Source organism: Geotrypetes seraphini, chromosome 2 (assembly GCF_902459505.1).
Source record: "Geotrypetes seraphini chromosome 2, aGeoSer1.1, whole genome shotgun sequence".
NCBI classification, from domain to species: domain Eukaryota; kingdom Metazoa; phylum Chordata; class Amphibia; order Gymnophiona; family Dermophiidae; genus Geotrypetes; species Geotrypetes seraphini.
The window spans coordinates 128,108,985-128,131,505 of record NC_047085.1 but is presented as its reverse complement, the minus strand read 5'-3'; the positions used below and the strand labels follow the sequence as shown (position 1 = coordinate 128,131,505).

Below are 22,521 nucleotides of genomic sequence, written 5' to 3'. Positions count from 1 at the left end.
TCAGGCAAAGATACTGAAACACGGTCCATGTCAGGTCCATCATTAATGTAACCTGGAATTTGAAGGCCCTTTGTGCCATTAGTACGTGGCCATTTAAAAAAAAAAAAAAAAATACTGTTAGCACTTACGATACCTATTATGTAGATGGTAAGGGCTCATGATGTAAACCTGCTTTAATCATTGTGTGGTAATGTAACTGCAATAACTGATTAGGGCAGGAATGCCCACTCTCTACCCTCAGATGTGCCTCTTTGTGCAAAAATAAAAATATTTTTTAGTACACAGGTAACGCATGCCAATTAGGAACTTATTAAAGGACACCTGAGCATGTCCCAGGAAACATGTGCTACCACTTACTGCAGCTTAGTAAGAGGACTCCCTAAATGATTAAAATAAGAATATAGACTAAACTATCTTCATAGAATAAATATTTAGAAATACTTGAAAATATATTTGTTTCCTTATCTCTCCACATCTGTGAACATCCTCCTTAGAGACTGAATCTGAAACTAAAAGTAAAAATTTTGTCAGTAAAGAGATGCATAAAAACTGTAAATGTTCTAATAAAAAATTGTGAATGCTCAAATGAAAAGTACTTTGTAACTGAGAAAGGAAACATCCTAACACTATGGGCTCCTTTTACAAAGCCACAGTAGTGGTTTAACGTGCGTAATAGCGTGCGCTAAACCGCCACACACACTAGCAGCTACCGCCTCTTGAGCAGGCGGTAGTTTTTCAGATAGCGTGTGGTTAAAAGTTGCACGCGTTAAAGCCATTACCGTGGCTTCGTAAAAGGAGCCCTATGTATTAAAAAAAACTGCATGAAAAAGGAGAGTGTGTGATAGTGATAAATATATATATGAAAGGTAGAAGAGGAGAGAAAGGAGGGAAAAAGATGGTGAATAGAAGGAAAAAAGGGGGATAGACAAAAAAGGGGGAGGGGAGAAATAGAGAATGAGGAATAAAGGCACGTGAGAGGGAAAAGAGGAAGAGAAAGGGGAGAAAGAAGGAAGGAAAAAAAAAGGAAAAGTAAGAAACAAAAGAAGAAGGAGGAAAGAGGGAAAAAGAAAAAGGGGATGAAACAGCCATGAGAAAAAAAATATTGCTGATGATTGTAAAAAATACCTTGTATAGATAATTTCACAGACAGGATCTCAGATCTAATTCAGAATTTAAATTATGGGTTGTGACTGAGTTTAATTAAAATATAAAATGTTGTTCCTTTCATATTTAGTGATACAGCATAGGAATATTAAAGGAATATTACATTGAAAATTTTTAAAAAGTTTACATATTTTAGAAGGTTACAAGTAGTGTACGTGAGGAGGTTGTTTCCTACCTCTGCATTCAGCATTTCAGCAGATAAAGGCCAAATGGCTCATCCAGTCTGCTTATCCTCAGCATCCACTATCTCCTCTTCTTCCTAAGAGATCTCACATGCCTGTCCCACACTTTCTTGAATTATGTCAGTCTACCACCTATACTGGGAGATTATTCCATTCATCTACCACCCTTTCTGTAAAAAAAAGTATTTCCTTAAATTGATCTTGAGCCTATCACTTCTTAACTTTGTTCTATGCTCTCTCATTCTAGAACTTCCTTTCAGTTGAAAGAGATTTGCCTCGTGTGCATTTATGCCACATACATATATACATTACATTACATTCTTTTCTGCCGTTACCTTTACGGTTCAAGGCGGATTACACAAGAATTGTCATGATGTTATGAAATATATTCGGTGGATTACAAGAGGATTGTCAAGATACTAGTAAATGTCTAATGAGTGGTTTGAATATTTTTGATTTGCTATGTAGACGGTGTTTTGGGTGAAGTTTGGAGGGATCTGGTTCTGTTATAAAGGTTTAATGTACTTTTTGAAGAGTAGGGTTTTTGTTTCTTTTTTGAAGATTTTGTAGTCTGTGGTCGAGGATAGCAGATTTGTGAGTTGTCTGTCCAGTTTTGTTGCTCTGGTGGCTAGTAGGTTGTTGTACATTCTTCTTCATTTGACATTTTTGGTAGGTGGGTGTGTAAATAGTGTATGGGTTCTCCTGTGTCTAGTTGAGGTAGTTTGAGTTAGTCAGTTGTTCCAGTAGGTTGGGCTGTCTCTGTTTATAGCTTTAAATAGTAGGCAATGAAATTTGAAGTGTACTCTTACTTGTATTGGGAGCCAGTGTGAGTCGTGGTATACTTCTGCAATGTGATCATATTTTTTTTAGTGAGTAGATGAGTCTTAGGGCTGTGTTTTGTATTGTTTGCAATTGTTTTATCATGGTTGCTGTCAGGGGAGATATAGTATATTGCAGTAGTATATTAAGCCTAGGATTAGAGATTGTACCAAAAGTTGGAATTGTTTTCTGTCAAAGAATTTTCAGACCTGTCTTAGGTTTCTCATAGTTGCGAATGATGTTTTTATTATTTTGTTGATTTGTGGTTGCATGGTACAGCCTCTGTCAATTAGTATTCCAAGGAATGAATGGACGGTTTGCGAGTAATGCGGTTTGCGAGTGTTTTGCAAGACGAGCAAAACATTTTTGCAAATCGTGACTCACCAAATGAGCGTTGACTTGATTTGTGAGTCCCCCTGCCCGCAAACCGGCGCTACTCCCCGTGAACCAGCATGCCCCCCTCGTGAATGCCCACCTCCTCCTCACAAACCGGCATCCCCCGCCCATCCAAACTGAAGGCTTACCCCCAATCTGGCACCGGCACGCAGCACCAACCCACAGGAGGTGCCTGTGCCGGTGTCCGAAGATCCTGCCAATTCCCAGACTGGGCCTTGTGCATCTGCACATGCTCAAGGTCTTCTGGCTCCTGCCTCTCTCAGAGATTCTCAGAGAGAACGAGAGCCATAAGGCCTTGAGCATGCGCAGATCCTCAAGGCCCAGTCCGGGAAGAGGCAGGATCCGGGCACCTCCTGTGGGTTGGTGCTGCGTGCCAGTGCCAGATTGGGGGTAAGCCTTCAGTTTGGGCGGGCGAGGGATGCCAGTTTGAGGGGGCGGCGTTTGCGGGTGGGGGCGATGCTGGTTCACGGGGGATGGGGGTGGAAGTACACCAGTGGCCTTGGGGGTTGGGGGTTGGGGGTTGGTGATGTGATGTGGTGGGGTGGAGTGGAGCGTGGCCGGGGGGAGGGGAGGTGGAATGAATCAAGCGAGTTTCCCTTACTTCCTATGGGAAAACTCGCTTTGATATACGAGTAATTTGGTTTACGAGCATGCTTCTTGAACGAATTATCCTCGTAAACCAAGGTTCCACTATATGTGTGTGTGTATGTGTATGTATATGTGTGTGTATATATATACGTATGTGTGTGTGTGTGTGTGCATATTTATTTTTTATTTAAAAAGTTTATTACTCTAACAATTCTATGCGAATTAAATGTCTCTACCATATTTCCTCTCTTCTGCCTTTCCTCCAAAGTATACATATTGAGAACTTTAAGCATGTCCCTATGTGCCTTATGACGAAAACCACCTACCATTTTAGTAGCCTTCCTTTGAACCAACTCCATCCTGTTTAAATCTTTTTGAAGGTGCTGCCTCAAGAATTGTACATAATATTCTAAATGAGGTCTCATAAGAGTCTTATACAAGTGCATCAATACCTCCTTTTTCCTACTTGCCATACCTCTAACTATGCACTTTAGAATACTTCTAGCTTTCACCATTGCCTTTTCAACCTGTTTGGCTACCTTTAGATCATAAATTTAAAAAAATGCAACTTCAAGATATATATTCACAAAATGTGCAACATGCAAACACACCCATAAGATGATTTAAACCACAGTTCTTCAACTGCCGGTCCGCGGACCGGTGTCGGTCCGCAAAAAAATCTTGCCGGTCCGCAAAGGATTCGGTTCCCCGCCGCAGCAAAAGGTGCCGGCGTCAGCTGATGTGCAACTTCCTGTTGCCGTCGCTATTCCGGCACTCCTGCCTTCCACCACCGACTCCTGCCTCGTATGTCTCCGCACCCCCAGACAAGCTTTTAACTTCGGCACACAGCTGCCCCTAAGCAGTATTTTAGCCGCGGTTTCATGAAGCAGCCTCGGGGCCTTTGGTAGGCCGGCCCACATCGCATCATCGAAGCGGGCCGGCCTACCAAAGGCCCCGAGGCTGCCTCATGAAACCACGATTAAAATACTGCTTAGGGGCAGCTGTGTGCCGAAGTTAAAAGCACACAGAGCTGCCGCTAGCCTACATAGAGGAAACATTTCTGGAGAGGGAAGGGAGAAGAGGTACTCCTGGACAAGGGAGGGGAAGGGGCTACTGCTGACAGGGGAGAAGGGAAAGGGAAGGGACGAGAATTACTGTTGGATAAGGGGAGGAGGAAAGGGAGAAGGGGTACTCCTGTACAAGGGAGGGGAAGGGGATACTGCTGACAGGGGAGAAGGGGAAGGGAAGAGAGTTACTGTTGGATAAGGGGAGGGGGAAAGGAAGAAGGGGTACTCCTGGACAAGGGAGGGGAAGGGGCTACTGCTGACAGGGGAGAAGGGAAAGGGAAGGGACGAGAATTACTGTTGGATAAGGGGAGGAGGAAAGGGAGAAGGGGTACTCCTGGACAAGGGAGGGGAAGGGGATACTGCTGACAGGGGAGAAGGGGAAGGGAAGAGAGTTACTGTTGGATAAGGGGAGGAAAAAAGGGAGAAGGTACTGCTGGACAGGGGAGGAGGAACATTGGAAGGAAACAGCTGGCAGGGAGATTAGAGGAGGGGAAGGAGTCAGGATGGAATGGAGCGATCAGATGATGGAAAGGGGAGAGACAATGACAAAGTAGAGAGAGATTGATGCTGGGAAGGGGGGTCAGATGAAAAATAAGGAAAGAGGGACAAAGATGCTAGATCTGGTGTAGGAGAGAGGGGCATAGAAAGAACACAGATACCATATGGGAGGGGGAGGGGTAGAGGGCAGACAGTGGATGAAAGAGGCAGATGCTGGATTGAAGAGACAGAGGACAGACGCTGGATGGAAGAGAGTGAAAAGACGATGAAAGCAGAAACCAGAGACGACAAAAGGTAGAAAAAAATAATTTTATTTCTATCTTGTGATTAGAATATATCAGATTTAAAATATGTAACCTGCTAGAGCTTATGTTAGACATAACTGGGGAGTGCAAAGCCCAGGCAGTGCATCTTTAGCTTCCAGCTGGCTTAGGGCTCTCTCTGACCAGGAGGCAGTTGCCCTAGTTGCACTCCCCCTAACACCATTCCTGTCATGTGTGACTGCGGTATTCTATAGCATGATATTTGTGTAGCATTCTGTAATAATTTGGCTTATTCAGTTTTCTTGATAGTAGAGGGGATATATGTGAAGTGGAGGGGAGACAGGGGTTTTGTTGATCCTTGCCCTGTATTATTTATATTTATAAAATGACAATTGTACAGAATATTGTTTCTTTTTATACTTTAATAAAATATGTTCAATATAAAATCATAAATATTTGAGGCTTGTGCAGATGGGATCAGATGGTTAACAGGACCGAGCTCGCGGGGATGGGGCGGCCATGGGGTTTTAAAAAATTTCAGTCTTATTAGTTTGCCGGTCCATGAAATAATTATTTTATTTCCGCCGGTCCATAGGTGTAAAAAGGTTGAAGAACACTGATTTAAACCATTTCAATATATCAGGGGATGAAAAGACCTCAGAGACCTTAAAAAAGCTACAATACTGCTTTAATTTAACAAGTGAAGCAGATCATGTCTCAAGCCCAATGTGGCCATTTTTCTCAATGAAAAGCAGTACAAAGCACAACAGCACTTTCCCTGAAGAAGCTTGGCTTATCCTGGTGAAATGGAGGCCATGTAGGGCTTGAAGAGGAGTGCTGGAGTTTCATTGGAGCATTTACTACACAAGATAAGTGCTGTTCTTAAAGTTTTGCACTATCTTTTTGCATGTAAACTAATTTATAATTGAAAACTTATTCTGTATTTTGCACTTTTCACATGGGGTTTTGACCAGTGATTGAGACATGATCTACTTCACTTGCTAACTTAAAGCAGCATTATGGCTTTTTAAAGGTTTCTGAGGTCTTTTCATCCCCTGATATATTGAAGAGGTTTGAATCATCTTTAGATCATCACATACTATTACACCCTAGTCCCGCTCCTCTTTCATGCACAAAAGTTCTTCACCACCTAAACTGTACTTCTCTCTTGGGTTTTTGCAGCTCAAATTCATGACCTTGCATTTCTTAATATTAAATCTTAGCTGCTAAATTTCAGCCTATTCTTCAAGCTTCGCTAGGTCCTGCCTCATATTATTCACACCATCAGGAGTGTCTACACTATTTCAGATTTTGATATCATCTGCAGAGAGGCAAATATTACCTGACAGCTATTCAGCAATATTGCTTACAAAAATGTTAAAAAGAACAGGCCCAAGAAACAAACATTGAGGCACACCATTGGTAACATCCCTTTCTACAGAGTGATCTCCAATGACCACTACCTTGTGTTGCCTTCCACTCAACCAGTTCCTGTCCCAGCCCATCACTTTGGGGCTCATATTGAGGACACTCAGTTTATTTATTATATGTCTGTGTGGTACACTGTCAAAGGCTTTGCTAAAATCTAAATATACCACATTTAGCGCACTCCCTCTACCCAGTTCTCTAGTCACCCAGTCAAAGAAATTGGTCTGATTTATCTGACAAATCTTGCCTCTAGTAAATCCATGTTGCTTTGGGTCCTGTAATCCACTGAATTCCAGAAACTGCACTATTCTCTGTTCTAAAAGCATTTTCATTAATTTACTTTCAGAACTCAGACTTACCAGCCTGTAGTTCCCTACTTCTTCTTTACTTCCACTTTTGTGAAGAGGGACCACATCCGCCCTTCTCCAGTCTTCCGGTACCATTCCCGATTCTAGAAAAGCATTGAAAAGGTCAGCCAGAGGAGCCACCAGAGGTTACCTAAATTCCTTCAGTACCTCAGATATATATCTTTAGTTTAGCTAGCTCCTTACAAACACAATCCTTTGAAAATCATTCAGGATTTACCACACCTCCATCTCTATGTTTATCTTCTGCAGTCCTACTCCCAGCGCTTCAGCTATGAGCACAAAACAGAAATATTTGTTGAGCAATTCAGCATTATCTTTATCAGCTTTACATATTTCTTCCCTTCACCTTTGAGTCTCTCAGTGCTGCTTTTGCACTTCTTCCTGCCACTAATATATCTAAAAAAAGTATTGTCCCTCATTTTACCATATCAGCTATTTTTCTTCCATTTTCATTTTTGCTTTCCTGACTACTCGACTAGCTTCTCTTAACTTTTCCAGATATTTGTGCCTGCCTTCCTCCTTTCAGCAATCTTTTGTAGTTTATGAAAGCTAACCTCTTTTTCCTTACCTGCTCAGCTACTATTTTTGAGAACCAAAGCGGCCTTCTTTTCTTCTTATTTTTACTTACTTTCCTTACAAAAAGGTTTGTTGGCTTTACAAAAGCTCCTTTCAGTTTTGCCCATTGCTTTTCATACATCTTCCAGATGATCCCATACAGACAACAATTCCTTCTTAACAATGTTAGTTTTTTTTTTAAGTCTTGAATCTTTATGTTTGAATGAGCCCTCTTTATACCTGTCTTAATATTAAATCACAAGATACAACAATGAAGGTAGCCACTTTCAATTCGGTGTGGTTAGTAGCATACACTGTTTTTACAAGTGATGGTGTTTTCATGGTTCAATGTCAACTCAATGAATAATATGTGAATTTGTACATCTTATCCATCATGTTTTAACAACAAGACTCCTGAGGCAGTCCCTTCTTGGGCCGAAACATGATCGTGTCGAGTCTAACACAATAAAAGGGATTGAGCACCAATTGGTCACCTTCGTTGTTGTTTCTTGCTCTTCACTTATGTGAAGGTGGTTTCTCCTGTTTGTTTTCCAGTTAATATTAAATCACACCATGCAGTGATCATTGGATGCCAGATGATCACCCATTGTTACATCAGAAACACTTTCCCTGTTTGTAAGCACTAAGAGGAATATTCTCAAATTCTGACGGGCCACTGTGATGGTCGCTACTGTAACGATTTAAAAAAGGCAAGTCATTTTTTTAAAAACACACATGCAAATAAGGTTGGCAGAGAGTCGCGGAGGGTCACTAAATTTGCATGTGCCGATCGCTGGTGATAGTGATTGGCACATGCGTAGAATAAATGCACAAATAAAAAAAATAATAAAAAAGACCCTAAATCAAAGATCGGCAAGATGTCAACTAACTCTCCTTCCTAACACTGCCATCTGCCAACAGGTGTCACCTATATAGCAGTACAGTTGTTAGGAAGGGCATCTGCCCTTCCGCCACTGCCATCATTTAACCCTCCCCCAAAACCTACTATACCCACCTTGTCTACCACCCCAATAGACCTTATTCCTGCAGGTGTCACCTATATAGCAGTACAGTGGGTTTTGGTGGACTCCCACTTTCTACCACAAGTATACTAATTAAGGTAGCATATAGGCCTGGGTCCCCTTCTCTGTAGTCTACTGCACTGCCCACCAGGGTACTCCATAGATCTGCTTGCAGCTGTACTAGGATTGACCATAGTATCTGCAGCTGTCATAGAGACAGGTATGTACTGTTTCATGCAGATATTTGGGGGGTAGGAGGGGATCAGTGACCACTGGGGAAGTGTTTGGGGGCCATATTTCCATCCATTTGGTTATTTTGGGTACCTTTTTGACCCTTATTCATTTTAAAACAGGTCTAGCCCAAAACATCCAAATTGTACCCTGGATGTTTTTGTAAAATGCTTGATTATCATTGTAAAAAGTCCAAGTGCTAAGCCCGCTCAAAACTCACCTCTTAACTCGCCCCCTTATGATTTAGATGCACTGGACAAAATGACCGGAAAGCATCTTAAAAAGTCAATTTTGAAAATGCTCATTTGGATGTTTTGACTAGTAAGACGTCCAAGTGCCAGTTTATGCCATCTTTTGGTTGTCTGTCTTTTATGAAAATGAGCCCCATAGTATACTTTTTGTTACTTAAAAGCTCTTTCCCCCCTCCCCCTCCCCCCCAAAAAAAAAAATTCTACTTGACTGGACTCAAAGTAACATTTTTGACAATGATCATAAGAATCCAGAATCTTTCAAACCTAAAAGTCTTTATAAAAAATCTATATAATGATGTTAAAGCATAAACTTTAAGCACTTGGGCTCGATATTCAACCAAATTAAACAGCAGGAGAGGCTCTTATCCATTTAAATTGCTTGTCTGGGACTAACCAGGCATTTTCAACGGCACGTAATCGGATAATACTGCTGAAAATGCCTGGTTAGCGCCCAAACTGAAACAGACTCTTTTGTCAGCTCTTAAGTGGCTAAGATAACCATATAAGGGGAAATTCATCAATGGGCATTAAGTGATTTAGTGCACGCTAACCACTAAGATGCCCCTTATAGTCCTATGGGTGTCAACATAGGGCTCGTTGATGAATTCTCTCCTTAATAGGACTACATTAATCGTGATTGTATCTTTATGTGGTTCTTCATAGTCTGTTAAGTGCTAAATCTCACACTTAACTAGTTATGTTTTCACCAGCTCCTTACCTGGAAATTCAATGCCAGAGCTCAGACATAGCCCAGATCTGAATTTCTGTGTATAATGGTGGTGGCTGTCAGCAAAACGCTGATCGCCCACTGGTTAAATATTGGCCCCTTGAATTCAAACTTCCATGGTCAGGGAGAGTATAATAATCTCTTCCTGAGTACCAAAATGAAGTACAGCATAGTGGCACTGCTCTACTGCTTTTAAATGCCAATATTTCCTGTGGGCCTGATGATTGACAACTGAATTTTTTCACTCTTTTTCTCCTCTGACGTTAGATCTTAGTCTAGTATTGAACAGTGAGAGTTTCAGAGATTGTAGGACAGGCTGCAATTCAGTGCATAAACATAGTTGATTAGAGCAGTGTTTTTCAGCTCAGTCCTGGAGTACCCCTTGCCAGTCAAGTTTTTAGAATATCCACAATGAATATGTATGAAAGAAATTTGTATATAATGGAGGCAGTGTATGCAGATCAAGGTTATGCATATTTATTGTGGATATCTTGAAAACTTGACTGTCAAGGGGGTACTCCAGGACCAAGTTGAGAAATACTGGATTAGAGTTTTTCTCTATGATCTTATGCAGAAGTATAAGCAGAAAACAGTCTGTCCAAATCTGTCTTGCCTCCATTAAGTTGGTAACTCTTCACATGCATTAACATATTCTGTTATTTCGTTTTCAAGTTATTCATGAGACTTTTTTGTGGCAGTGCTGATTTTAAGGCTCACAATATACTACTTATTGTGGACAGACTGCCACAATATGCCACTTATTGTGGATAGACTGCCACAATAAGACTTTTTTGTGGCAGTCTGTCCACATTCAATACTTCTTGGACACTGGAGGGACAGTCCTAGCATCAACTTTGCCAGATTCTGGAACTGTTCAATCTGAAGTGCAAGTGTTACATAATTTAGATTTGAGTCTTTGATTGTACCCACAGAACGAATGTATGTCAACTCCATGACCCTTTGATTCATTAACTAACTCCATGACCCTTTGATTCATTAACATATCTGGATAAAAATCTGATGTTCATCTAGCCAATGGGAATAGCTTGTTCAATCACGTGGTATAATCTTTGAAATTCATTGGCCTTTTGCTTAGTTCACTTATTCATAGCTAAATATTGATGTCTTGATGCACTAGAACAAAAAAGCCAAAAATAGGCAAAATTGAGGGATAGCCTACTTCTCCATAAGACCATCCAGTTTGCTTTTGATTTTTTCCCTTTACTGCAAACTGAAAGTCATTGTACTAGCAAAGAATATCTATGTTTTTGGCAAGAAAATCTTGTTTGTTCAAACATAACAAGTTGACCTGCTCTGTTCCAAAGGTGAAGTGCATTACACAATTGCAGCAAAGTCAAACGAAAATCACTCCTAATTACAGAATTAGTATACACTTGAATATTTTGTTGAATGGTAACATCAGGAAGTGCCTTATTGACACCCTAAAAAAATGTATCACGTAGGTGCTGTCCTTGGTTCTGTTTCAATTTACCACCTGAAAAATAAAATACAGTACTTCAAAGGAAGTCAAGCCATATTTTTGAAACAGGGTAGTTGGTGCAAAAAGCTGTGACAAAGCATCATTTGGATAAAAGTTCAAATGACACTCTGGTGAGTTTAGCTTCTTGTAGCAATATTTAAAATTGGATTTAAAATTTGGCTTTATTTCTGTTGTTCAGAATAATTTGAGAAGCTCATAGTTGTGATTGATTGCATGAAGTGCAAAATACCTATACTACTAAATGGACTTCATTGAGAAGTTCACATTCTGAGGCTTTTACAATCTCTTCACATTTTTATTTTAATGCAAAAGAGTGAAAAAAGACTGTGTACAGTTAAAGTTTCAATATCTCTAATCAGCTTGGCTTTTTTTCATACATCACATACTCACAAATCTTCTTAATGTGCAATGCAGTGTTGTTAGATTAAATTTAGTGTATAGAAGAGGGTCAAAGTACAAAATTCCCAAACACCAAAAAAAAAGCACCAAGGGTCCTCCGGAATCTGGGAAAAACTTTATCCTTGGACCCAACGTGGTCTGTGTTTTGGTGTAGAGATGCCTGCCTCAAGGGTCCATCAAACTTGAAAAGCCAATATGAAATACCAGTAGGACTTTGAAACCAACTTGGAATGGCAATTGGATATAGGAGGTATTCATTTTATAGTAGCATTAGCACTGGGCTCAGGAGCAAGCTGATCTGAGGGCTTTCATTCCATCCTGCTCTTGGTTTGATGGCCGTATGCAGGTTGCTATTGGTGGCATTCTTCATAGCGATATTCACATTGTAGTTCTTTTGATCAACTTTTGTGAGATTAGAGTAGCCATCGGATGTTAATTCTTTTACACAAACCATTAAGACTCCTGATGCAGGCCGTCAGCCGAAACATGTGCATGTCGAATCGATGTTTTATTGGAAAATAAAGAAAGGTTGTTTGTGAAATATCTGGAGTTCACAAGTCTTTTGTTTGGACTTTTCCACTCCTTCGTGCCTGCATTCATTTTATAGTAACATTAGCACTGGGCTCTGGAGCAAACTGATCTGAGGGCTTTCATTCCATCCTGCTCTTGGTTTGATGGCCTACATTTCAGGTGCCTGTTGCGGCCCTAGCGAGACACCTAGGGCTTCTTAAGCTCGCCCAAGCCCACTTCTGGGCCCAAGGCCAGCCTTGGGTGAGCTTAAGTGTCTCTAGGTGTCTCCCTGCACCTGCGACAAGCACCTAGAGCAGGGGTAGGCAATTCCGGTCCTTGAGAGCCGGAGCCAGGTCAGGGTTTCAGGATATCCACAATAAATATGCAATAGATTTGCATCTCAAGGAGACAGTGCATGCAAATCCATCTCATACATATTCATTGTGTATATCCTGAAAACCTGACCTGTCTCTGGCTCTGGAGGACCGGAATTGCCTATCCCTGACCTAGAGTGTAGGTGGCCTGCCTCGGTTTTGGGGGTCCCAATTGGCTGCCAAACAGTGGTAGGACGCCTGCTGCTGCCTACAGTTGGCATGCCCGTTTATAGAATCAGCCCCAGTAGCACTAAAACACTACTAGGTGCCCTGACATCTGAGATTAGAACATGCATGAGCGCCGGGCAACAAGTCTTTGTACTACAATTCAACTTAGCTATTGCATTTGATGGGGTAGACCATCAACTCCTAGTACTGATCCTAACCTTTCTAGAAATTAGAAGTAAAGTGTACACTTGGCTAGAAGGATTTCTAACAAACAGATCATACTGCATAAAAATGAATGGAGAAAGATTGGAAGAATGGTCAGCATAAAGCGGAGTATCCCCAAGGCTTACCACTGTCCCCAATACTTTTCAACGTACTGATGTCAGCACTAGACATTAGACAAGAACGACCTCACTTATTTTTCCTATGCAATGATATTACAATATGCATTAATTTCTACAAGAAAACAATTAACAAATAAGTAGAGAACATTCGACACTATCGACCACTCTCTCCTTATCAACCGACTCAGAGACTGTGGTCTCACAGGTTCCGCTCTTCTATGGTTTATCTCATATTTCAACGAACGAAGTTTCAGAGTTCATTCGAAGAAGGAAACCTCTCTTCCTATAGCTCAAACCTATGGTGTCCCACAGGGTTCTATTCTATCTCCCCTGCTATTCAATATTTTCTTGTCTCCCCTCCTTAATCTAGCCCAGTCTATAGGCCTCACAATCTATGCTTATGCAAATGACTCAATTACTCCACCCAGTTGATACCTCCAATCCCACAGAAATTCAAGCAATCAACAAGAAACTAGACAAAATAAGTGACTGGCTCTACACAAATAAACTCTCCCTAAATATCAATAAATCATGTGGCCTACTTTTCCTTACTAAAAAGAATGAAACTATTATCGGAAAGATTCTAATTAAAACTCATCCCATAAAAATGGAAACTAAAATAAAACTACTTGGGGTTACCATAGATAAGGATCTTACCTTTCATGACCAAATCAGTACAGTAGTAAAAACCTGTTTCTACAAACTCCGGCTTATACGTTCCCTATCATCTATCCTTGACACTGCAGCAATTTCTACTCTAATCCATTCACTTGTCATCTCTCATCTTGATTATTGCAACTCTCTCTACAATGGAATCCCTCAAAAAGAACTACGATGACTACAACTTATACAAAATACGGTCATGAAACTTATATACAAGCTAGGGAAATTTGATCATGTCACACCTCTCCTGAAAGAAGCTCACTGGCTACCCTTAACTCATCGCATCACATACAAAACAATCATGCTAGTTTTCAAAATCAAACTTTCCCATCAACCTCCTTTTCTAGATAAACTTCTAATCCTTTTCTATCCCTCACGGACCCTTAGATCAGCAGATCAGAACCTGCTTTCCATTCCCTCTATTAAGGAATTTTTCTACACCAGGAAAACCACTTTTCTGTAGTCGCTCCTACTTTATGAAATGCATTGCCATCTCAAATCCCGCCACGAGAAATCAATTGATAAATTTAAGACCAAATTAAAAACATTCTTATTTCAAAACGCGTTTTCTTGCTCTTGAATATAATCTATTTTTAAACCACTCCAACCGCTTTTATGAAGCGATCCCATTCCTAATGTTTCATCCTTCCCCTTTCCATTTCCTTTCTTTCTTTAATTTCTTTTTTATTTTTTTTATTTTATTTATTTATTTTTTTATTAACTTCTAAAAATGTAACGTTTCCCTTCCCCGCTTCTTCCTTACCATCACTATCTAGTTATGTCCAGTTAAAGTCTGAATGTTCACAACCCCACTCTAAATATATTTTTTATTAGTATTAGTTTTATCCTATCTTAATTTGTAAACCGGCTAAATACTTGTTGATGGTCGGTATTTTAAAATTTAATAAAACTTGAAACTTAATATCGTCTCATCTTAAAAGGTTACATTTTTTTTCTGAAAATATGTTTTTATTATTGACATCTTTTTTTCCACTGAAGGCATAATTACCAATAAAGTTGCCCTTTTAGATATCGAATCTTGTGAGGACTCCAAAAAATTTTGTAAGATCTAAACTATCTGGTCAAATGATATTAATGTTCCCACATTTGTCCAGGCAAACATAGGTACGACAGAAGGCCTTTTTCTTGCTTAAACCTAGGGCTTTGGAGAGGGAGGAACTTTCTTAAGCTTCTGTGCAATTGCCAGGTCACAAAGGGAGAAAATGCCTTTATTTTTCTGGATCTGACTCATCTGGAATCATTTTTGTGGAAAATGAAAAGATTTCTTCTGAAGTTTCCTCATAGTGTATAGGTTTTTATTTATGAAAAAAATGTTTGTTTAACACCTCTCAAATTCCCCTAGATGTGGGCTTGTAGATGATGATAAGGAATGATTTATTTTTTTGTACTTTATCTATTTCCTTGTTGTTACTTATATTGTAACTATTCAAAAATTAATTTAAAAATATACCCAAAATAAATCAGTAAAAGTCACTTAGCTAGTTGCTGACTGGTCTGACTGTGTGAAACTGTAATTAAATAAAGAAACCCCCCCCTCCCCAGAATCACCAACAACGACACTCAAATAACACTACATAATACCCCATTGAAACTGGAATCAAAACTGAGAACCTTAAGGATTATATTCGAAAACAACCTGTCTTGGGAGGCACAAACATGAATGTTAATCAAGAAAATATTCACAACATTGAGAAAACAGATAAATTTTCCATACCTTTCTACCAGGGGAGCCCGGAACAGTTTACGTGAATTTATTCATGTACTCATGCATTTTTCTCGTCTGCCCTGGTGAGCTTACAATCTAATGTAACTGAGCATGAGATGGCACTGTCTAGAGCAGTGGTCTCAAACTCAAACCCTTTGCAGGGCCACATTTTGGATTTGTAGGTACTGGGAGGGCCTCAGAAAAAAACAGTTAATGTCAATTTTGCATGACAATTTTGAATGAGGTAAAACTCTTTATAGTTTATAAATATTTCCTTTTGGCTAAGTTTTAATAATAATATTGTAATTTATAGCTAAACAGACATATGATCAAGAAATTGTTTTATTTTACTTTTGTGATTATGATAAACATACCGAGGGCCTCAAAATAGTACCTGGCGGGCCGCATGTTTGAGACCACTGGTCTAGAGGGAACAGTGCTATTAGCAGTCTCAGGCAATGTAGGGATTAAGGAGCAGCGTGGGTTTGCACCTACAACTTTAGGGTGCCGAGGCTGTAGCTTTAGCCACTGCGCCACACACTCCGTCTGAAAACTTTGAGATGTTGGTTCAGTCACTGGTACTATCCCAACTAGATTACTGCTATGTCTTTTTTGTACGATACTAAGAAAATATACGGAAAAAATTACAAACTATTCAAAATGTAGCAGTCAGACTTATTTTCTCAGGAACCAAATATGATGAAGTGACACCCCTTTACCTCGAACTACAACGGTGTATTTTTTTAACTATGTACACCGATTTTTTTTTTTAACCTTCCATAGTGAAACACCAGACTATATGTTTAATTTAATAGAGATACCACCCAGTGACAAATACAACCTGATCAGCAACCATATGAGAATAAGATTCTCAAATCCTAGAGGAATCAAATACAAAACTATTCACTCTACAACCTTTCCATACCTTGCAGCAAAATGATGGAATTCTTTACCAGCACAATTAAGGAACTTCCCCTCCTACCAAATCTTTTGTAAAGGCCTAAAAACCTATCTTTTTGGAAAATATCTTACTCCCCCCACCCCACACAAATAGGTTACGACCCTCAGAAACCAAACAAGATACAAACCATCTCTCCTCCCATCTCAAAAAATAATCAAGTTCTCTACATACCCATCACCCACAAACCAGGAATGTAACACTCATACCAGAATCTGTAATGTCAAGATTATAACACCAGACATGACCAATCTTCTCGTCAAACCATATACCATAATCATATACCTACGCAAACCAAGATATGTATTTCATGACAGTGTGGCGCTGTGGTTAAAGCTATAGCCTCAGCACCCTGCTGCTTCCTGTGACCCTGGGCAAGTCACGTAATCCTCCCATTGCTCCAGGTACTTTAGATAGGTTGCGAGTCAGCTGGGACAGACAGGTAAAAACGCATGAGTACCTAAATAAATTCATGTAAACTGTTCTGAGCTTTCCTGGGAGAACGTTACAGAAAATTAAATAAATAATAAAACAAATCCTGGCTAGGCTCTTCTAAATTGTAACCCAGTGGCATTATCTTATGATACTGTGATATTTGGTATGGAAATGAGAACAAAAAGTCAGATTTCTGCTAACAACAATAAATTATTACTAATAATGACTGGGGTTGCCATTCAGCAAATTACATATAATTGGAAGGATTGGAAGAGATTAAATTATAACTTTTGGTGGAATTCTTTATGCCATATCTATAAAATGGAAAGATTTATTGCTTTACAAAGGGGATACTTTAAGAAATTTCAGGATGTGTGGAAACCATTAACAAAATATTGTAAGGATTAAGTAAAATTATTTCCCTTTTAATTATCAGTTCAGGATATAGGGAGGGGGGTATTTTTCTTATTACATATATTATATAATAATGGAAGATATGGATGGGAGGGATGGGAAAGGGGAAGGGATAAAATTTATATAATGTACCAATGATTGTTTATAAGTGATATATTTATTGTTACTGTGAATGAATATATTTTACACTTAATGTAATTTTGAAAATGAATAAAGAATATTAAAAAAAAAAAAAATTGTAAATCACATTGAATCTCTTCTGGAAAAAAGCTAAAAGAGGAAAATAAGAGACAAAATGAGAGTCTACATCTTAGCTATATCAAAATATGTATATCTTATTTCTTTTTTATAAAACGCATTTCCTGCCATTGTACTTCAGGTATCAAGCAGTTAGAGATATTGGCATGTCTTTGCTGAAATTATAGCAAGCCTAATCAGTTTGATAAATAATTAACTTTTCATACTGCTAAGCTGTTTTGTTTAGGAATACAAGTTAGGTGCTCAATCTTTTTCATACCTTTATCAACAGCTTCCACATGGAGAATCTTTTCATAATGAAATAATGAATTGTGCACTTTTTAACATTTTACCTTGCAAATTTGTAAGTTCATACATCTTTAGTCACATTTATTGGATTTGAAAACAGTTTACCAATAGAGAAAGGGAGTCATAAAAGTCTGAATAGCTAAAATTTAACACTTTCTTGAAATTGAAATTTTTTTGCACTGTGAGACCTGGTTACCATATGCTTCATCTACTGTTTGAAATGCTAAGAGGAGTTTTCCACTACTGGCATTTAATTTAACATATTTTTCTTGAACCATCCATTTAACAATATAATATCAGAATAAAGAAATGAAAACATATGATTGTTGAAGTCCTATTGTATTGCGAATCTTTGTTGAATCTGCTTTTAATTTTGCAGTACTATTTTTCTCTTGTAAGTGAGCCAATATACATATTTCTAACAGATGTGTGAATAACATAACTACATCTGGATCTCATGTGCTGAAGTTTACTGTAATCAAAGTATGGAGGCTATTTTTCTCCATTTCTAGGCCCTTTATTTTAAAAGGAGAAGATGACTCTGAATTTTAAATTGTATCCACATTTCCATTTTCTAAACAAATTTCTTTCAAACTCTTTTTAGTTCTGTTACTGCATGGAAATGTTCACATACTGAATTTTAATGGATTCTTTCTGTTTGTGGCATCTATCAGTCTGTCAAGAAAAGAAAACAAGCAATAACATTTACATGAATTATAACACAGGCTAGAATATATTTCCATTTTGCCAAGTCTAACAGTGAAATTGAATTTGATTGAGCAATAGAAAAAAGCTTAGAAAAAGGCTGTCATGAATTTGAACATTTTCCTTTAGACTAATTTGCTGAGATAGTATTAATGAAGGAACTAATCACACATGTACAAACTTAGGGGCCCTTTTACTAAGCCACACTAATAAATGGGCTTATCATGCCCTAACATGGGACTTTCCAATGTACTAAGCTCATTTCTAGTGTGGCTGTAAAAATACTCATTTTTCTATATGCTGAATTTTTGGCCATATACTAATGTTAGCATTACCGCAGATTCATAAAAAAAAAAAAAAAAATTAACATGGGAGCACTTAGGGGCATATTCTATAAATGGCGTCCTGATTGTAGGTGGTGGTAGGCGTCTAACCAACCAATCGGGATGCACTTTAAAAAATAAAAACAAATTGAGACAGGCTGTCTACACTATAGGCATCTGTTGTGGTTGAGGATGCTTAAGTTCATCCAAGGCTAGGCATGGATGTGGTTTCGCCCAGAAGTGGCCTGGGGTGACCTTAGGTGGCCCTATATGTCTCCCTAGGGCTGCAATAGGCACTTGAAAAGTAGGCCATCAAAATGATGGTCTACATTCTAAATAGATGTAGCCACTATACTGATCATGGCAAAGAAATCTCACTGGCGCGATCAGCTGAACGGCCGTGGCTGGGAACTCATGCCCCCCCCCCCCCCGGGAAGTCTGGCAGCAGGAAGGATGCCCACTCCCTCCTGCCACCCCCACACTATGCGCATCCCCCGTCAGGAGGAATGTTCAATTCCTCCTCCTCCGAAATACCCCCTCACCCAACTGCGATTGGCAGGAGGGATGCCCACTCCCTCCTGCCAGAACACCTACTCACCCAGTGACCCCCCAACCCCCCCAAATCTCCCCCACACCGTACCTTGTAAACATAAGGTCTGGCTGGAGGGAGGCATACACCCTCTGACTGGCAGGCCCGCCATTGGAAATGGCAGACCTTCCCCTTGCCAGTGCATTCTGGGATGCACCGAGGAGGAGCCTAAGGCACTGTTTGGCTCAGATGCCTAATGCCTCCTTCTATAGCACATTCTCACAAAAATAAAATGTGAAGCAAAGACTAAATCAAGATAAACATTAACCAAAATCCAGAGGGGAGTGTTCTATGTAAAACACTGGAGAAAGCATATCTAAACAGTATGATTTACACAACTAACTGAAAGAAGCTAAGTCACCTTTAATACTTAACTTATTACTTAACTTATTATGAATAACGTTAGAAATGAAAGTTTTAAAAAATAATATAAAAAAAGCATATGAAAAATTCACAAAGAATACTGTCTGTAGGGGATGAATGAGGAATTGACAGACCTGTTGAAGTAGCTTTCACTTCATGTGGTCAATCTGACACCCCACAGTCAATATAGCCCACCTCACTGGATTTTGGTTAATGTTTATCCTTCTATAGCAGCCAGTCAAGGCCTTAGGCTCCTTCCCAGTGCTTTTCAGAATGCACCAGGAAGGGGAAGGCCTGCCATTTTTCAGTGGCAGGCCTGCCAGATAGAGAATGTATGCCTTCCTCCGGCTAGTCCTTCTGTTTACAAGGTACGAGGGGAGTTGGGGGGTTCTATCCTTTAGGGTGATCGCCAGGTGAGTGGGGGTCAGCGGGTGGAGGGGTGGTCGCCAGGTGGAAATAGGGTGTTTTGGGGAGAGGGTGACCCATCTAGTCTGCCCATCCGCAGCAACCATTATCTCTTTCTCTGTCCGAGAGATCCCAAGTGCCTATCCAGGCCCTTTTGAATTCAGACATAGTCTCTGTCTCTGGTAGGAGGGTGTGGGCATCCCTCCTGCCTATCGCAATTGAGTGGGGGGTGTTCTAGCAGGAGGGAGTGGGCATCCCTCCTGCCTATCGCGGTTGGGTAGAGGGGTTTTTCAGGGGAGGGTGTTATGGCAGAATCAGGCCCTTACTGCCTCCTTTTTAGAAGGCTTAAGGGGCAAATTCTATAAAGGGTGCCTAGTTATGTGCCTATCTTAATTAGTAACTTGGCTTCAGTTATGAGTTTTAACAAGCTGATAATTGAAAAAAATAAAAATTAATTGGGCTAAAGGTGCCTATCTTCTGAGACATGATTCTACAAAAGATAGGCGCCTAACAGTAAAGTAGGCTTGTTTAGGGATGGAGTGATTTAGGCGCTGCTAGACATGATTCTGCAAAAGACAGGCACCTATAATGTAGGCCTTCAAAATCCTGGTCTACATTACAGGCGCCTAAGTTTTAAGTTAGACACCGCTAAGCACCACTAAGCACTTTAATGGGCCCCTAAAAGTGGTTGACATGTGATAGGTGCCAATTACATAATCTTGTCCTAAGAGTTCCTGTGTTATGCAAGTGCTCTTCCATGCCCTGGTGCTCCTTGTGACCCTGAGCAAGTCACTTCATCCTCCCATTGCTCCAGGTACTTTGGATGGATTGTGAGCCCGCGGGGACAGACAGTAATGTTGGCGTGCTAGCTGAATAGTGCTTCCTTCCATGCCCATGCAGTGTGTGTGTATGTGTTGGGTGGAGGTGGGGGGGGGTTTATCTGGAAGGCTCAGGGTAGGAGGGAAGAATCAGGGGCTCTCCCTGCTGGGTGAGCTGATCTGGCAGGACTCATCCAAAACCACCTGTTGACTCAGCTGATCGGGCTACCCCCGCCGTGATCAGTTTAGCTTTCAGGAAGACAGGAGGAAAGGGGGTGGGGGAAGGAGCTTTGCCTAGCAATTGCTCTTCTTAGCAAATGCCAGGCACAGTTCCTCCCCCTTTTTACCGGTGATGCTCTGCACAATAATGTGCTTATAATTTGCATGCTATTCTGCCGAGCATTGCTAGTAAAAAAAAATTGCTCCTATCATGGTATTTTTTACCTGTGGTATTAGGAGCTTTGAGCATCAAGGCCCACGTTAATCACATTTAAAAAAATTTAACAGCATTGACCGATTAACACATTAATCACATTATTAATGCATCAAATATTCAGCCTTGATCTGCTGAGCCAACAGATGGCTTCGGGGGAGTCCTGCTGGATCAGCTAATCAGAGATTCCCTTGCTATGATAGCTCAGCCAGCAGGGAATGCCCCCAATTCCTCCCTCCTCCCCTAAACCCGTCACATAAACCCGTCACATAACACCCACTGTGCCCAGCCCCGGACTCCCGCCCTCCACTAGTCCGAGCCCCCTGATCCTTCTGACTACCCCCATCTTTAAATTGAACGGACAGGAGGGCTGAACGTTTACCTTAATGCTATCTGGCTGCTTGAAAGGGAGTTCCATCTTATCAAGGTTACTTTTGATGATTTGCATGAATTGTTCTGTAGGAAACATGCATCAAAAAAATTCTTAATGACTAGTTTTTCTCTATCCCTTAAATAGGTTGAAAGTTATTATAGCATTTGACACTTGGGTGTTAATTAAATTTACTGCCTTTTATATTATACTGTAACACTGTTAAATTTATTCAGTTTCTGAGAGCATAATTTCATGTCTTTATTACTAATGAAAATATTAGACTGCAGAAAAGTAGTTTTTGATAGTTTGAACAAAAAGTGGAATAGTCAGATTTTATTAATATACGAGGGTGAATCAAAAATTAAAGGCAATTGTTAAATTAATGCAATAGCTGGAACAGAGCAAGCGAAATGCAACAAATGTACTCAGACAGTGCTTGTGGGATAGTTCATCCATGCACAAGTTTCAAGTTTATTTAGTCTAAGGCACATTCCGAAAATCAATTAAAACCGCTCTGTTTGACAAATTCATCTCCTAAACAGAAGCCTCTCCACTCTCAAGGCTATTTTCTCTATCTTTCACGATGTAATTTGATATCCTCTATCTATTTCTTATGTAACCCTCACTTCTTGCCTCCTGTAATTCGCTGATTGTCCAGCCTTCTTCAAATGTGAACCGCCTGGAAGTCTCTTGACTATGGCGATATAGAAGAATAAAGTTATTATTATTATTACCGGCCATCTCAAGTGTCTGGTCGGTTTACAGTAATAAAAGATATATATATATATATATAAAAAGCAAAATAAAAAAAATGGGGGGTAAGGTTGATACAAAGTCTTGATTATGAAGGGTATGAAACAAAAGGGGAGAAAGGGGAAGGGAAAGTTTTAAAATTACATTATATAAATAAAATGA

At 39.9% G+C, this 22,521-nt stretch overlaps 1 protein-coding gene across 2 annotated transcripts in view; it reads left to right on the top strand.

Moving 5' to 3' along the window:
- The window catches only part of ASXL3 (ASXL transcriptional regulator 3), a 326,363-nt gene that overhangs the window by 64,328 nt on the left and 239,514 nt on the right, over positions 1-22,521 (top strand). The gene's annotated exons all lie outside the window — the stretch shown is intronic.